The sequence below is a fragment of the Hylobates moloch genome, unplaced genomic scaffold, assembly GCF_009828535.3.
Source record: "Hylobates moloch isolate HMO894 unplaced genomic scaffold, HMol_V3 SCAFFOLD_18, whole genome shotgun sequence".
Taxonomy (NCBI): Eukaryota; Metazoa; Chordata; class Mammalia; order Primates; family Hylobatidae; genus Hylobates; species Hylobates moloch.
In genome coordinates this window covers 4,385,992-4,400,092 of record NW_026652293.1, presented here as the reverse complement: position 1 = coordinate 4,400,092, position 14,101 = coordinate 4,385,992, and the positions used below count along the sequence as shown (strand labels likewise).

At 43.2% G+C, this 14,101-nt stretch overlaps 1 protein-coding gene across 2 annotated transcripts in view; it reads right to left on the bottom strand.

Moving 5' to 3' along the window:
• The window catches only part of LAMB3 (laminin subunit beta 3), a 92,118-nt gene that overhangs the window by 48,983 nt on the left and 29,034 nt on the right, over positions 1-14,101 (bottom strand). For both annotated transcript variants that reach the window (XR_004245026.2, XM_032136600.2), the window contains exon 2: positions 812-942. The gene's annotated coding sequence lies outside the window, so the exon portion shown is untranslated. The remainder of the gene's footprint in view (positions 1-811; positions 943-14,101) is intronic.

Here is a 14,101-nt window from a genome sequence, read left to right as displayed (position 1 = left end):
ATTGGCATTTGGCGGCTGAGTATGGAGAAATAAGCACCTTGTGGTTTGATGGGGAAGAGAGAATGGGTTCGTCTGGCTTCTTGTCTGGAATCAACACCACCTAAGGGCTTTTAATCAGCACCTGCCCACAGCGCCTGTGGCTACACTGGGGTATGCGTATGGACTTGACCGTAGCTCTGCTCTGCTACTCAATAGAATCGTAAACTTGGGCAAGATCCTCTCTGAGCCTCTGTTTCATTATTTATAATTAAAGGTATTGGATTCTAATGGTTCTTACTCAGGCTGCCCCTCAGAATTACTTGGAGAACATAACATATCATATACCAAGACCAGGCCTCACCCAGAGAATTATTCACTGGCAGACGGGCAGAGACATGTTTTTCAAGCTCCCTAGGTGATTCTAATGTGCAGCCAGGATTGGGAAATACTGAAGCCCCCTCCAGCTATAGGATGCTGTGCCCTCAGGGTAGGGTGGTGCAGGACAGTTGTTAAAAGCCTAGACTTGAGAGATGAAGGCTGAAGTCCTGGTTCTGCACTCACTATCTGTGTGACTTTGGACAGCTCGTTTAATCTCTGATAGTCCCATTCCTGCAATGGGAATAATGACAAATCTACCTCGTGGAGCCTGTGAAGATTAAAGGAAACATGCATAATTGTCAGCAAAGTGCCTGGCTAGGGCCATGCTCTACAAAAGGTGTCTGACCCCATGTGTGCCTCACACACAGATATTGGGCGCTATGATCAGCAGTCGTTGCAGCTGCTAACATAAAGCAACTAACACTCCCATCCAGATGGCTCGTAAGTCACTCACCGGGCAATGAGCAGGCTTGGGCCATTCCTCTTCTCCTCCTCCAGGGAAGCCCCAGGCCCCAGGCTGAGCATCTGTGCTTTGTGCATTCCACCCTATTCCTTAGGCACTGTAAACTCCCCAGTAGCCATGACCTGGACCAGAAAGAAAGAGAAGACCCCCAGGGGGACCAGTCAGAGCTAAGCTCCTGGGAGTAGGAGGATGCTTCCAGCCTTGCTGGATAGGGAAAGACAAAGGGTGTGAGGGGAGGGAGTGTTTACAAACACAGAGGACAGAGGACAGAGGGGCAAGTATCAGCTAATGGACTTATTGTTTTATGGCCTTCAAGAGTTAGTAAAACCAGAGTCCAACCTCTGATTTAAAAAAAGAAAGAAAAAAAAAGGAGTCAAAGCTAGTCTGGACAGCAGGTTTGCAACTGAACTCAGGACAATCGCAGGAAGTCTGATGGCAGTAAAGAAAAGGCACTTCCTCTCCCGGGGCCCCTGCCTTCACCTGTCAGACAAGGGTGATGACTCTTTACTTGATTTAACTCTTTCCCTTTCAAACAGAATTCAAAATTGCCCCCTTCTGATCTAAATATCGATAAAAAGATTTTTATAACTTTGGAAAATGTTTAGGAGGTACTACTAGCTGGCAGAAAAAACGAAAACAAATTTACCCCAAATCTATTTCACTCTAAAGAAAGAAGTACTCAGAAAATAAATAAAATGTTAACATTTCTCCTCGCTTTCTATTTCTCTGTGTGCTCTCTTCTTCCACAATGAGCGTATTTTACTAGAATAATCGGTGACAGTAAGGTAAAAAGATTTAGGATGAGAAGAGTAAATCTTGTTCACTACAAGTCATCTTTGATTAGTCATTCCTCTCTCTGCTCCCTCCTTGACCTGAATGCCCTTTCACTAAACCCACTGACTGCCTGAGAGTATGCTGTGTACGTTTTCTGAATCATTGCAGATTTTGTAAGATAGGATTTTCCATTTTTAAGAAGTATTGCTTCTTGAGGCAGAATTTGTTACGCCAAGAGAGCACTTAGCACAGTTCCTCAATAAATGTTGTGGGAGGAAGGAAAGAAGACAGGAAGGGAGGGAGGACTGAACACATGCGTAACTACCAGCACCTTATTTTCCTGCTTCCTAACTGCTTGTATATGTGAGGACAAACCAAAAAGAAAGAACTAGAGTCAATTCTCATTTATCTATATTTTGGGAGAAAGAAGTAAGGATAACTAAAATTACTACTCTCGTCCAAATTTGCTTCTCCCATGGATATCTCCCAGGATAATGATTTTGATTTTTCCCATTGCTCACTCAGAACTCTGTACACCCAGCAGCTCATATTGTTCAAGTATAAATGTGTATATATGCCCAAGATTGTGATGTTACGTCTCTGTGTCATATTTGTGTACTGTTTCCAACAAAAGACCATGACTCCTTGTAGCTAGGATTGCCAAATAAAAGAATCACAGTTAAAACTGGATCTTGGAATTCTTCGTTGGTGTAAGTAGGTTCCAAATATTGCACAGGGAATACTTATACTAAAATATGTATTGTTTATCAGAAATTTTACTGAGATTTCTGTGTTTTTATTTGCTATATCTGGCAACCTCACTCACAGTACGTTGTTTATCCAGTTCCATGACTGCCAGATTTTTTCCTAACCTGGTCATCTTCCTCTAGAAAGTCCCCCATCTGTTAGTAATCTTCCAAAATATAATGGTTAGAAAGGATCACAGGTGCCCTGGGTTTCAGATGCCGTGACATCATGGTGGCATCCTCTGGGCAAGGGCCTCTTTGTCAAAGGCCACTCCAGGTGAAGGACTGAGAAGTGAACCAGCGATGCAGGGAGAAGCCTGTCCCTCCATCATCAGGAGATGGCATGGGTGCTTCTTGGATATTAGAGACTGTATTTATCCCTTTGTTTAAGTACTACTCCAGAAAGAAATATCTGTGTTTTTCTGAAAGAACAGAAGGAAACAAAATATTTTTCCAACTCCTCCTATGAACCAGGCCCCATGGTAAGAAATGTATACACAATACCTTGTTTAGGCATCCCTCCCTGTGGTCCTTTAAGATGACCCTTTCAGGAAGATCTTATACTCCCCTTTTTACAACTTCACCATTAAGTAGCTCGCACAAGATCACAGAGCTAATACTTTAGGATATGCTTTGCTACAGTAATAAATCAAACACAAAATCTCAGCAGCTTAACATAACAAAAGTTTATTTGTGGTTCACATAAGGAAACATGCAAGACAATGGTGAGAAGAGGGATCCTCTGTTCCACACCGTCACTTAGGCATTTCTGCCATCTTGTAGCTGCACCAACCAGGACACACGGCCTTAAAGATCATGGCAGCAAGGTTAGATAGGGCATGGAAGACCTCTCCCACTTATTCCACACTTCAGCTCTGAAGTGACACAATCAGTCTGGCTTACAACTCATTGACTGGAACTACTCACAGGGGTCCTAGGTAATTTTCCTATGTGCCCAAAAGAGGAAAACAAAGCAGGCATGGTAAACACATAGCATTGTCCACCACGGCCAGTATATAGTGAAACCAGAATTCAATAGCAGATTTTTTTTTTTTTTTTTTTTTTTGAGACGGAGTTTCACATTGTCGCCTCAGCTGGAGTGCAATGGTGCCATCTCGGCTCACTGCAACCTCCACCTCCTGGGTTCAAGCAATTCTCCTGCCTCAGCCTCCCGAGTAGCTGGGATTACAAGCGCCCATCACCACGCCTGGCTAATTTGTGTATTTTTAGTAGAGACGGGTTTCGCCATGTTGGCCAAGCTGTTCTCGAACTCCTGACCTCAGATGATCGGCCCGCCTCGGCCTCCCAAAATGCTGGGATTACAGGCATGAGCTACTGCACCCAGCCCCAATAGAAGATTTTTAAGTTTCCAAAGTCTGTGCTCTTTCCACTACATTTGGCTTACCAAGACTGAGGGAATCTACTTTTCACCAAAAGGAAATGACATATGGGACAATTTATAGAAAACGCAATCTCAAGGAAACTGGTAGGAAAAGCTGCTGCGGTGAATATTCTAGATTTGCAAAACCTAGAACACGACAAGAATGCTCTCCTGAAAAACCTTAAAAACATAGATGAGACCTCTGCAAATTACAGGCCAAGGATAAATATTTATGAGACATGTATGCCACCTCTTCAGTCTCTTAAAGACATACCGCTGGAAGTGAGAGAAAATCAAGGAGAAGATTCTGGTCTGTTGCAGCGTGATCGATGATTCTGGTTGGCTCAGGACTCTCATCGTTTTAGCACTGAAAGTACCACATCCCAGAAAACCCATCAGTCCCAGGCAAACTGGAATACGTGATCACTCTGTTCGGACAGTCATACTTTTCCTCCAAGTTTTTAAAAGTGTTACCTCAGGTGGCTCAGTAAACTCTGCATGAAGATGCACAATGATCTGAGAAAGTAAAGTTTGCCTTGAGTCCAGGAAAAACTTGGATGGAAACAGCACATGGGAATAGCAGTTCCCTTCAGGGACTTGGGGAAGAAAATAGTATTGCCAGTATGGCTTTTGTGCAGGAGACTCTACTCCACTGCTGCGGCCTGACGTGCAGGAAGATTTTCACAGCCACATCACACCACAGACCCATATTGAGCTTGTAGAAACTTTAACAACTCTGTCTTTTTCAAGCCAAATACTGTTAAAACAGGTTGTTCACTCTTGAATTTGGTGCCACTCTTAAGATACATGTGAGCATACACACAGGCGCACACATGCCTTTGCACTTTTTCCTGCTACATTTTATCTTGTTAGTTTTGGCTTGTTCTCCGTTTGCTAGGCGTTGGATTTGGTATGGACTTTATCCTGTATACTCTCCATCATCTCCAGGTTACAGTCCAAAGTCTTCAGCCAGGTACCCAGGGTCCAGCTGAAAAAGTTGCATTTTAGGCCCCAACTCACACAACCCCCTTCACAGACATGCTTTGATTTAGTCATCTGCTCTCTCAACCACACTTAGGTTTGATTCATCCAACTCTGCCTGTCTACACTGCCCTCTCCACCTCCTGTATACTTGGCAAGATCCTAAATCCAAGACTCAGATCAGATTCCTGGATCAGCGGTGGCTTCTCTGGCATTCTCTGTAAATTCTTCCCAAACTGTGGGAAGTGAACCTTGACCTATACAACTCCATCAGCAAAGAGTTCCATTCTGTTTTGTCAGTCTCTTTTCTAAATATCTCAGAGTTGCATACTTATGCTTGTTCAATGTTAATTATTTTGTGATTTGTCCCCAAACATGGATTATAAAATCCTTGAAGTCCAGGAGAATTCTTGAGTTCATAGCCCAGTGTTTGCACATAATAGGTGCTCAATAAGCAGATACTGATTTCTTAGTAGGAACTCTTAAGGCAAAAGAAAACCGTAAAAAGTGCTTGAAGAATATGATTCCATGAATATTACCCCATAACTCCCTGTTGGAACAACTTAGCAAGAAAATCACCCAGAAAAAAAATAATTTTTCCCCTAAAAATTGGAACCTGAGAAAATTCATGATGAACTGATCCACCTATCAGCAGAATTTCAACCCTATGCAGCCTTGAGTTACATGCCAACTTCCTACTCTATCCACCCTAGCTGGTACTTACAAATAGGAAGAACCAAACTACCAGTACTTTTGGTATTTGAAACTGAAATAGTTCTGGGATCAGGCCATAGATTTTAGTCACTTGAGCCTTTAAGATCCAGCTTTTAGAACCTTGAGAATGAAAGAGGTAAATGCGGGTTTAGGGTAGAGGAGGGCACAGATGGACAGAGGATCTTAGGAATCAAGTACCCCTAAACATGTTTTAAGAATTCTGTGTCACTCCCAAAGAATTAGGCAACATGTGCATCAAAAAGGTCTAACATTTGCTGTCTATCCCTGTGCTGCCAATGATAATGTGTCCCACTGTTAGTTTCTGGCCCATTGCAGCCCTTGGCCAATGAGCACCAAAGCCAATATGCTGAGAAGCCCCACCCCACAACCAAATGGGGTCTAGGAATGTTTGTTTCCCTAAGTCCATTGCCTGGGGATCAAGAGTATCCCAGGAGCTGACATGAGCATTGAGGGGCAGCTTCTCTCACCAACAGTCCCTCTGTGTGTTCAAACTGCTGCTTTTCTGGCCTTTCTGTCTAGATCTTTGACAGTGCCTGTTATCCTTTTAGTTGTTCTGGGAGTCTGAATCTCCTATCTGAATCCTCCTCGGCAAATCAGTCTGCATATTGCATATTGATACTCTTCCACCCCTAGCTCTGTCTGGTATTCACTCTCAGGGCCTGGACTTTTCTTCTAGTTTTCCTCATCACATTTCAGCAGACCCTTCTGACTTATACCCTAGAAACACAAAAACACCCAGAACCATTCATTCATTCAACAAATATTTATTGAGTGCCCACCCAATGCCAGGAACCCAGCAACATAGTAGTAAACAACTCAGACACAATCATTATCCAGAGGAAGTCTACTGTGTCATGGGACACAGACATTAAACACATAATTACCAAATAACTTATTAATTTTGCAACCAGAATAACCTCAACTTCTTTAGCCATCCAAGAGTCACTCTTTCCTCTACTATCCAAATAACAATAATTCTGGGAATTCTAAAGTTAGATGCTAATGTACAAATCCATTCTAGTTGTTGCTGCCCCCAAACACTTCTAGCTTTCTTATCACCATTTCTCTATGCTGTCCCCAATCTCTCTTGCCTATCTTGGCCCCCAAAGCAAAGCATGAACACATGGTCTTTCCTCCATTTTCCAAATAACAAAACACATAGCTGTTGAGTTTAAGAAACTTTACTGAAAGTTAGGAGAAGACATAGGGAAATGACTATCCAAAAATAAGTATTAGCTCTCACCACACCCAGAATCCATGCAACATCACAGCATATCCTGAGCTTTGAGACTTCACCAGGTTGCAGAGGCCATGGCCCTCCCTCTTTCAACAAGAGTCCTCTCTTTCTATGAATTCACTTCTCCCTTCCCACCCCATGAAGAAAGCATCTTACATGGTAACAACCCAGATGAGTCTATCTGCCTTGGGATTATAATCTACTCTGTGCTGCTTGCCATCCACGAGCCTACACTCATTCAGTCATTCATTCAGGAACTATCACTTACTTTATATGAGGCATTGCACTAGGTGAGGAGGTTATAGCAACAAATAAGACAGAGAAGACCCTCCTTCATAAAGAAGACAAACAATAAGCTAGTAAGCTAAAAACTATACCTAGCAATTACAAATTTTGATGCTTTCTATGAAATACGAGAAAACCAGAATGGTGTGATAGATGGGTCTCAGGAAGGGAGGAATGCCACTTTAGAAAGGACAGATAAGAGAAGTCCCCTTGAGAAGGTGACATTTGGGATGAGTCCACAAGATTTAGGTCTGGATTCCCCAAAACAAGCTAAGTGTATATTTAAGGTACTGGTAAGGTAGAAGCATCAAAATTTCCTTTGAAAATGTTTATTTTTAATACATCAAAAAAGACATGGAAGTAGACCACTTACGAAAATGAGAATGCTGTAGGCCCCTCCTTATACATATTTTTAAAATGTAATATTGTGTTTATTTTTATTTAGATGGGCAGTGTAGAGGACCCTTAATCTTTCCAGGGTTTAGGATCTCTAAAGTCATACTCAATCCCCAGAATACGCCAGGAAGGGGTGTTCTAGGCAGAGAAGGAGCAAGCACAAAAGTTAAGTGGCAGCAAAGAGCTTGGCCTCTTCTAGGGGCAGGAAGAAGGGGTGAAAACAGCATGAGCAAGGTTGCAGGTTAAAGCTAGGGTTGGGGGAGCAGACAGGGGCCAGGTCACATAGAGGAAATGGTTCTCAACTCTAGTTATGTATGAAAAGTCCTTGGAATATTCTAACATTTTCTAATGCCTGGGCCCTACTTCAGGAGATTTAACTGAACTGGATTGGGGTTGAGGAATTGGTATTTTTTTTAAGTTTCTCAAGTGATTCTAACATGTAACCAGAGTAAAAAAACATTGACATGGGGCCTTGGAACCAGCCAGAGGGACACAGTGTTGAATGGTGAAGAACATGGACCCTGGAACCAGATTATCTGGTTTTGAGTCCCATCCCCACCACTGACTAGCCGTTTGATTCCCAGGCACTTTGCAAAAGCTTTCTGTTCTTCAGTTTCCTCATCTATAAACATAGGGATAATAGTTTACCTACCTCACAGAGCTGTTTGTAGGCCTAGTAAGTTAATACATAGAAAGGTCTCAGAAGGCACACACTGAAGATGCAATAACTTTTACTAAAATAGCTGTGACTATCCTATGCTCTCCTAGAGACGGAAAGGGATGGATGGAGTCAAAGTGTCAATTTGATAGAACTAACAGGACTTGCTGAAAAACTGGAAGAGGGAGATGGGGGGGGGGAAGGAATAAAAGATAGCTTCCATGTTTGGGGTTTTAGCAATTGGGCGGAAAGTGATGCTGTGTCCCAAGATGGGGAAGACTAGGAGGTAAACAAGTTTTGAAGGAAAAAAATCAAGAATTTCATTTGGCATGCATTAACTTAAAGACACCCTATTAGATATCCAAGAAGAGACACAAATCAGACAATATGTAAGGCTGGAGCTCAGGAGAGAAACGAATTTCAGATTCATTAGCATATAGAGCTGTCCTGTCCAATACAGTAGCCACCAACCACACATAGGGGGCTATTTAATTTAAATTTAGATTAATTAAACAAAATTAAACATTCAGATCACCAGTTTTCACCACATTTCAACTGCTTAAGAGCCTCATGTAGCTAGTGGCTACCATATTGGACAGCATAGATATGCAACATTTCCATTGCTGCAGAAAGTTCTGTAGAGCACTGAAGGAGTCTCAAACCATGGAACTGTAGGAAGTCATCTAGGAAGTGGTCCATGATTCTGGCTACACACTAAAATCACCTCCAGGAATTCAGAGTTGATTTGTCTTGGGGAAGTCTCAGGCACTGGTAGTTTTTAATAACCCAGGATGATTGTAAAGTGGAGCCAGGGCTGAGAACAACTGACCCAGGGAAATAACGCAGGAGAAGAAAGGAATCATGGTAGTGCCTGGATTGCTTCAACAGTAGGGGTAGTGACCTCAGAACTAATCTTTCTCTAGAGCTCCTGATTCATGATTCACATACAACTATCTGATGAACATCTTTGCCTGCATGTCCCATAAACAGCCCAAACTCAATAAATCCAAGATGGAACTCATTTTTCTCACCAGAGGTGTTCTTCCCCTTCTCATTCCCACACTTGGGAGTCACCCCAGTGACTCCCAAGCCCCAAGTGACTCCTCTTCCACAGCACAAGTCTGCCAGGTTTTCTGATTTATCACTCAGTCTGTCTCTTTCTCTCCGCATTACCTCTGTTTTGGCCCAGTTCTTCACGGTCTTCTGCCTGAATTACTGTAACAACGTCTCACTAGCTGCCTTTAGTTTTGCCCCTCCCTTATCCATCCTGCACTCTGCCACAGTGATCTACTTAAAATGCCAATCTTGCAGTGTTTTGCTGTGTAAAATGTATCAGTGACTCTCATTGCCTATTGGATACAGTTCAATCGAAGACAGATTGGTCACTATGTATCAAACACCTCAAAGGAACTATGCACTGCCCTAGTTCTGAGAACACCGCACTGAGCAAGACAGAGAGAGCTTCTGAATAGAACTGCAGCCCTGAAATGGGGACAGACAACAGAGTTATGAAAGGGAAAGTGAGGTGGCCGTGGGAGCATGCAGCAAGGGCAGCTGGCCTTTTCTAGGTGAGAGGAAAGGTCTTCCCTGAGGAAATGAGAGAACAGTGACACTTGGAGGATGAGTAAGAGTTCACCAAACCACAGGGGATGAGGAAAGTGTTCTCTCCACATGGAAAGAACTACATGGGGAAGGACCTGAGTCTGCAAAGGAACAGAACAGTGTGACCGGCACCCAGAGAGTGAGGGTTGAGGGATATGGGATGAAGCTGGAAAAACAGACAAGGACAGGATGGTGGGTGGCTTATATGCCATGCAAAGAATCTGGGGCATTCCAAAGGGCAAAGTGGGGATCCACTGAACGATTTTATTTTTTTATTCCACTAATTTTTGCTAACCACTGAAGGATTTGAAAGAGAAGAGTGACATGGCCAAGTCTGCACTTTTTAAAAAGACTACACTGGCTTGAAGTGGAGTAGAGTGGCCAAAACCTGAGGCAGAGAGACCAGCTGTGAGGCCATACTAAATGGTCTGGGGGAGGCAATGAGAGCTTAGACTAGAAGGGTGCCAGAGGAGATAGAAAGCAGATTGAATTAACAGATGTTTAAGAGGTAGAATGATAAGTCTTGGTGATTTTTGTTTGTTTGTTTGAGACAGATTCTCGCTCTGTCTCCCCAGGCTGGAGTGCAGTGGCGCGATCTAGGCTCACTGCAAGCTCTGCCTCCCGGGTTCACGCCATTCTCCTGCCTCAGCCTCCCGAGTAGCTGGGACTACAGGCACCCACCACCACATCTGGCTAATTTTTGTATTTTTAGTAGAGATAGGGTTTCACTGTGTTAGCCAGGATGGTCTCAATCTCCCGACCTCGTGATCCACCCACCTCGGCTTCCCAAAGTGCTTCAATTACAGACGTGAGCCACAAGTCCTGGTGATTTTTCACATTGGAGAGGTGATGGAGAGCGAGGAGGAAAAGATGCCTCCTTGACTTCAAACCTGAGCTGCTAGGTGAATGGTGCAGCTTAGGTTAAGAAAGGTGGTTACAAGTTTATGGGGTAGAAATATTGAATTTGGCTTTAGACACAGTAATTCTGATACCTGCAAGACATCCAAGTCAAAATGTAGAATAGGTAGAGGGATACACAGGTCTAGAGCTCAGACTTGTAGATCATCTGTGTAGAAGCAGCAATGGAAGCCCTGGCAGTAAATTAAATCACTGAAGACAGCATGTGGAATAAGAAAAGGGGCTCCAGGACTGAGTCCTGAGAAATGCTGACATTTGTAGGTTAGATAAAGAGGACAATTGAGATAAAGATCCTGAGTTTTGTCCAGAATAGGGTAAGAGGAAAACCAGCAGAATATGGTATCATGGAAGCAAAGGAGAAATGTGTTTCTAGAAGAAGGGAGTGGTCACCAGTTCCTAGGCATGGCATGAGTAAGTGATTATTGATACCACTGCTCATTATCTGGCTCCTACTTACTGCTTCCTGCTCATTTTCTGCCATTTCCCAAAATCCATCCTTTATGATTTAACACCAACTTGTCTAACTTCTCTTGGACCATGCGATGCTTTATCTTTCATCCTCCCTTTTCATATGCAGTCCCATCTTATTCAAGGCCTCCCCATGCCCTGAACAACACCCTGTCCCAGAACCACTTGGTGAATACCATCCATCCTTTAACATCCTAAGCCTATCAGGAATCATTTACCCTTAGGCCTTCTTTGACCACCTCCTCCCCAAATGGAATCAATACCTGTCTCATTCTGTTCTTTTTATTCATCTGGTATAAATTTCTATTACGGTGCCTATCCCAATATATGATAATAACTCGTTTACAGTCTGTGTCCTCTACTTCACTATAAGCTTTTTGAGGTCAAAAGCTTTTTGAGGGCAAATGCAGTTTGTATTGTGCTTTTTTTTTTTTTTTTTTTTGAAACAGAGTCTTGCTGTCACCAGGCTGGAGTACAGAGGCATGATCTCGGCTCACTGCAACCTCCGCCTCCTGGGTTCAAGCGATTCTCCTGCTTCTGCCTCCCAAGTAGCTGGGATTACAGGCACGTGCCACCACACCCGGCTAATTTTTGTATTTTTAGTAGAGATGGGGTTTCATCATGTTGCCCAGGATGGTCTTGATCTCCTAGCCTCCTGATCCACCCGCCTTGTCCTCCCAAAGTGCTGGGATTACAGGTGTGAGCCACCGTGCCTGGCCTGTATTCTGCTTCCTATAACTATGCTTAACACAGTGTCAGGTACATGGCTGGCTTCAACAAATATTTTTGGACCTTACTAGAAGCTACCTAAACGTCACCTGAGGAATGCAAATGTCCTGGGCTGGGATAAAGCATCATGGAAATTGCTGACACAGAGCAAGAGGCAAAGACAATTGAATAATAACAGCCATCATTTAATGATTGCTTCATTTGTGCCAGAAACTGCCTAAGTCGCTTGCAGAGCTCTATCTCATTCACTCTTCATCATACTCTGTTTCATAGGCGCTTATCGTCATCACCACACCCCATTTAATAGGGGCTATCATAACTCTCACTTTACAGATGCAGAAATAGAAGCTATAGAAGTTAAGTCACTTGCCCAAGGTCAGGCCCTAGCAAATGGAGGAGTCAGGATTTGAAGGAACCCAGGTTTGCTTGACTTTAGAGACCTATACCCTTAAGTCCAACTGGCATTTGAGCTTGGGGAAAATTCCTTGTGCTGATTCAAACTGGTAAAGTACATTGTTTAATCTGGAAGTGGTATGTAGGCAGCAGGGTGCAGGTAATTCTAACCACATCACCCATGGCTATTCAAGGCTCCCAGCGCAGTCTGCATGCTCCAGCAGCTGGTGGCTCTGCTTGACCAAAAGTTATGAAGGACAAAAGCAGAATGCCTATAAAGTCTGTTCCTTTGCCTTGATTTGTACCAGGGGCAGGCTGGAGGGTGCCCAGAATGAGCCAATGGCTGCAATGTCAGACACTAAGTTGGGAGTGGAAGTGAAAGGTCAGCAGACCAGAGCGGAGGAAACTAAGCCAAGTTGCCAGGTCTTGGGCAATTTCAACACCAAGGCTCTGAGCCAAGGACAGGCTACTGTGCTTGAAATAACTTCCCAAGAGAGCCTTAACTGGTCACTTTGCCCTCTCTATCTCAGCACTGACTTTTAGGTCAATGTAACTAATATTGATTAGCCCCCTAATTCTATGTTAGCACCACGAAAGATACAAAGCTTTGGTCTTCCACAGAGCTGAGGCAAGCCCACAGGAAACAATGAGAGAGTTGTACAAAATGGTAATCAATCCAGTGCCAACCTGTACAGTACAAGCCCCAAAGGCAACTGAAATTCACAGAAAGGAGAGATCAGGGTGTGCTGCCATGGGCAGTGGTAGCTTCTTGGAGCACAGGAACTTGAACTTGACCTCAAGGAAGAAAGGAAGACAAAATAGAAAGAAGACAGCATTTCAGGTAGAAACAACAGTATGAGCAAAAATAAATGAAGCAGCAGCAATGAGAATTAATTGTTTCTTGGCCTGTGAAGAAACCTCTCTGTGGAGCAAAGGGCTATTGTGGGAGAAGAACAGGAGAAGGTCGGACCATAGAGGTCCTGAATTCCAAGAATACTAAATCAAGCAAATTCAACATGCAGGATCCAGGAGTCCATTATGTGGACAATGAGAAATGATCTTGGGCTTTAAACAGGCAGTTGACAATAAAAAATTAAATTTTAGGAAGATTCATTTGGCGGTAGTGTTTAAGATGGATTAGAGGAGAAAGGATTAAAAGCAAAAAACCTGTCCCCTCAAAAACCTGAACGCTTCTTTAAGCATCTACTAAGAGTTGGACTGCATGCAAAAACAAACAAACAAACAAACAAACAAAAAACAATCCCTTCCCTGCCAGGCTTCACAGTCCAATGGAAAAGCCGTTCATTAATCCCATAGTTACCCATTAAGGACCTATTATGTGCTAAGAATTATACTGGGCACTGGGGACACAGTGAGGAGCAAACCAAAGTCCCCACCCTCATGAAGCCTATCCTCCAATGCACACAGAAGACAATATAAAACCAAACCATTAAGTACATCCACATAGAGTCAGGTAAACAAGTGCTATGAAGAAAAAGAAAGTAGGGCACTGGGTGGAGAGTGGTGGGATGCAGTAGTCAGGGAAGGCCTCTCCAAATAACTGCCATGATATTTCAAGCCCAGAGAACAAATGAAACAGAGATGTCACTGCTAGAAATAAGGATATTGAGAAGAAGACTTAGCTTGTAAGAGTATAGAGAAGGTAAAGAGTCTTGTTTTAAGTGTGTCAAGCTGTGATAATAGCACGGTATCCACACAGAAATAGCTAGACTCTAGAACTCTAGTCTATAAGACCAGAGGAGATAGAGGCTACACATATAAATTTCAGTGTCTTCCACTGATATCCGAGTGATAAGCAACTTTCTTTCTAAAACTATGAAAGTAACTAAGGATCTAAAAAAAAAAAATTTCAAGTGGGGTAGTCTTAAAACTACAAATAGTCTTGTCATATCTCCTATGATGTCTCCCTCCCTCCAGCTGCCTGGAGTCCCAGGGATGAGCAGTGACTTTGTGTAGG